This window comes from Gastrolobium bilobum, unplaced genomic scaffold (assembly GCF_033153095.1).
Source record: "Gastrolobium bilobum isolate Gb01-03AN ecotype WA unplaced genomic scaffold, APGP_CSIRO_Gbil_v1 utg221549, whole genome shotgun sequence".
Lineage (NCBI taxonomy): Eukaryota > Viridiplantae > Streptophyta > Magnoliopsida > Fabales > Fabaceae > Gastrolobium > Gastrolobium bilobum.
In genome coordinates, this window is record NW_026897441.1 from 19,920 (window position 1) to 24,339 (window position 4,420).

The 4,420-nt window shown below is 45.8% G+C and overlaps 1 non-coding gene across 1 annotated transcript; it reads right to left on the reverse strand.

Moving 5' to 3' along the window:
* Nucleotides 1-413: 413 nt before the first annotated feature.
* Nucleotides 414-520, reverse strand: LOC133306987 (small nucleolar RNA R71). Its single transcript, XR_009750991.1, has one exon. It is a non-coding gene; the product is annotated as a small nucleolar RNA R71 (small nucleolar RNA).
* Nucleotides 521-4,420: the final 3,900 nt, after the last annotated feature.

Here is a 4,420-nt window from a genome sequence, read left to right on the forward strand (position 1 = left end):
TTGAAAACATGGTTGATCACAATAATAACAATGAAGAAGTTCCTCCTGAACAAAACTTCAGCACTTTGGCTGCTCCTTTTAGGAACAGACCAGACAGGGGAGTAATCCTCCCTCCTATAGCACCCAACTTTGAACTGGAACCTATCATGTTTCACATGATTAGGGAAGCAGAGGTCTTCAATGGACTCCCTGCAGAAGATCCTTACATACACCTCACAACATTTCAAGATATCTGTGATAATTTTAAAGCTGAGGGTGTGACAGAGGAGAGCATGAGAATGAGGTTGTTCCCTCACTCCTTAGGATTAAAGGCAAAAACATGGATGAAAACTCTCACCCCTGGATCAATCCACACATGGGAGGAGCTCTCTAACAAGTTCATAGAGAGGTTTCTCCCAATGTCCCGACAAGATGATGTTAGAGCATAAATCTCTAACTTCAGAATGTTTTATGGAGAAAACCTCTATGAAGCATGGGAGAGATATGAGGACATCATCAGAAAATGTCCAAACCATGGGGTAGAGAGTTGGGGAGTGTTACAATCTTTCTATAAGGGACTTGACCATACTTCTCAATCTCACTTAGATTTTGCTGCAGGAGGATATTTCTTTACAGGAACACTTGAATCAAGATACGAAATCATAGAAGGAACTGCTGAAAGATGTCTCCAATGGCCAATAGACAGAGTGAATCCAATGGCCAATAGACAGAGTGAGCCCAGTAAGGAAGACAGGCATGCTAGAACTGGATAAACAAACTGCAATGGAAGCCCAGCTGGCATCACTCATGAATGAAGTGAAGAACCTGAAAGCTGACCAAGCAGCACCAAGGATGGAAGTCTTGCAACTCACAGCAGCTGAAACTGAACCATGCTCAGCCTGTGGTGACCTTCATGACTCAACAGACTGCCCATCCACTGCATTGGTGTGTTATGCAGAAAATTTTGGCAACAGGAACTTCACCAGAGACAATCAACAAGCAGGACGCAGTACAAATGCAAATCCTGGAGGAACTATCATTAAGGATCAGAACCACAACACCCAATGGAGGCCACCCATGAACCAAAGACCATTCAACACCCAGCAGCAGTATCAGCAAGACAGCAGCAGTGGAACGTTTGAACAAAGGAGAAACAACTATGTTCCGTTCCACAAAGATGAGCAACGCATCAACACCCTGGAAAATTATGTCAAGGAATATGTCACCAAGAATGATGCAGTGGTCAGGAACATTGAATCCCATCTGGGACAGATTGCTGCCAATCTTCAAACCAGGACACCAGGATCACTACCAGGGGACACTGAGGTTCCCTCAACCGCTTCTGAGTCCACTTAAGAGGTAAGTACCATGTCTAGCTAAAGACATTAAACTAAGCGTTGACTGGGAGGCAACCCAGTGGATACATTTGCTCTCTGACAAAGAGCAAAGTTTTGGGGTGGTTATTCTTAACCACATAGCTCCCAAAAAGGAGGGAACGACTGATGTTCCACTCTAAAAAGTCCAAATAAGATACGTTTCGTTCCAGGAACGTAGTTTTGGGGTGGTCCCTGACTATACAGGCTCAAAAAAAATAATAAAAATAATAATAAAAATAATAAAAATAAAAAATAAAAAATAATAATAATAATAAAAAATTATTATATATATTTTTGCAAAGTTATTATCTTAAATAATAGGTAGTAAGTAATAGGTTAGTCCGTCCCCTTTCCCTTAGATAGATTAGATTTACACTTCTGTATGTTTCCTTTTGTTTCTTTTTTTTTATTTAGCTATTTATTTATTAGTTAGGAAAAGACAAAGGGAACGTTCCCTGGGTTAGGAGATAAGAATGACTGGGACACCTGTCCCTGCTGAGTCACTTAAAAAGGTACGCAGCCATATCAAGTTTGCATTCATTGCAAATCTTGAAAACGCGCGCACAAAAAGCAACCGTCTCCTCAACCATTAAGACAACTGCACCCTTTTCCTTTTCCCTCTCTCTCTCACGTCCTGACCTAAACCGTTCCATCTTCTCACACTCATCCCATCAGTAACTGGTCACCAACTGCTGACCACTCATTCTGTAACGTCCCCATTCCACTACCTCTTCAACCTCCTCTTCTTAACCTCCACGTCCCAGAAACTCTTCGTTCACTCCTCCATTGTCTACTTAAACTCAGCCACTGCTTCCTTTGAGTTTTACTATTTCCATTCAACTCAGAACCTTTTCTCCCTCTGCATTGTGCCCTAACCTCCTTTCTGCTAAAAATGTCTAAGCTTTCGATCAAGGTGACTCCTGTGGCCAACCGTGGCGAAGAACCAGAACTCACCGAACCCATCATTCATCTATACCCAGAAAGGAACATCTCCTTGCAGCAGGACAAATTGGTTCTGCCCTCATTTGTGAAGCAGTCCTTAATCAAGCTTCAGTGGCTGCGTTTTACCACTGATGACCGTGAAGTGAATGTCTCCCTAGTGGGAGAATTCCTGTACCAGACAAGGAGGCTGCCCGAAGAAGATGCCCCTGATGTGGTCACAGTGAGGGGAAAACAAGTATCATTTTCCCCACTGATGTCCAGGAAGTGCTCTACCTCCCCACCGTCACCAACTGTCCGTACCAGGAGTACTTGGATAGTATGGAGGTATTCTCCTTCCAAAAGGACCTGAAACAAACAGTAGCCCTCGACAAACCCAACTACTACAAAGGGTCCCTCTGCAAGGGGAGCATGAAGGACATAGCCAGGTTTTGGGCACTGTTTGCAAATTCCAACATCACTCCTACCACTCATGAAGCCTCTGCTAGTTGGGCATTACAGGTCCAAATTTACTGCATCATTAAGCACATCCCTTTTGATGCAATAATCCTCATCTATAACAGCCTGAAGAGGGACATGAGGAAGACCACAGTCTGCCTCCCCTGCCTTATCACCAAGCTCTGTTGGAAAGCTGGTGTAGAGGAACACCCAGATGACATCAAATGGGTGGCATCTATCCTTGATGCTAAGACCTGGAACGGTCTTAAAAGCACCTACATTGACCCCACCCAACCTATTCCTGCCAATCTCAGACGCTCCCCCACCGGTGATATAAAGAGGAAACCCCTGTGGTCTCACAGAAGAAGGCCACCAAGACGACTCCTTCAAAATCCTCCCCTTCTGCCCACGTTCCAGCAAGGAGAACTGCCCCTCCTCCCACCAAGGTAAAGAAGGATGCCCCTGTTGCTACTGATGGCAAACAGGGCAAGAAGAAATCTCCTGCCAAAGCTCCCCCAAGAAAGGGGGAACGTTCAAGTCAGAGACTAAAGAGGGTCCTCAACAGCAACAAGCCAGAGGGAGCATCCTCTGCAAAACCTATCACCCTCTCTGACAAGGAGGAGGAGAGTGAAGGCAATGAGCCTTTAGCAAAAAGGCTGAAGGCTGGCAAAATGTCAGCACCCAAACCAGCTGCCAAGGAGACGTCCCCAAGCAGCTCAGACTCTACATTCTCTGACATTCCGTCCCCACCACCTGCTCACTCTCCACCAAGACAAATCACCCCACAACCCTCTCCTAGGCAGCAACAAGGAGAGGGAAGAACAAAAAAAGAAGCAGCATCTGCTGCAGAGACATCAGTGGCTGAGCAAGAGGCTCAGCCACAGAAGAAAAATGACAGAGGAAAAGGGATTCTCATAGAACCCCCTAAGAAGAAAGCAAAGACAACAGGCCCCAGGCAGATCAATCTGGGAGGTCCTCTGTCATACCCTGTCATCTGTCCCGATACTTCTGGGGACGAAGCTCTTGCCAGAGCCTTGGCAGAAGAAGAAGGGATGGCAATTCCTCCACTGATGGAGGAACAAGTTGTAGCCATGCCCTCATCATCCAGATCACCAGTGGATGAGCCCAGCACAGCACCATTTGTACCTTCTACTGTTGGCAGTAGCCAGCAGAAGAAGCAACCTACTTCCTCCCCTACTGCAGCAATCCCCATCTCAGCTAGAAGAAGATCGCAAATTGGGATTGCTGAGATCTTTGAAATGCTGGGGAAGAAGTTAGAACAGCGGCTACCAGCAAAACAATTCGTCCCCCAACTCGACATGACAAGCACCAATGAAGAGCTGAAGGCTCTAAGGGACGGATTGAAACAACTCTCCTCTGCCTTCAACACAGTTCAGGAACAACAGAAGGAAGAGAGAGAACAACAGCTCAGCACCATCAAGGCAACCATCAAGGAAGCCAATGCTGCATCTTATGAGTCAACACTCCGAGCAGTTCAAGGAGAAATCAGAAGAGCAGCTGACTCCCTCATACTTTCCAACTCTCTGCGTAATCACACAGCAGAGCTCCTACTCAACAGGCTCGTCTCCAAACAAACTGAGGAACGTAAGGAAACCAAAGAAGCCATCAGGGCCTTTGGAACGTACCTGGAGAGGATAATTTATGAGTTGGAAATGAGACTGTTGGAT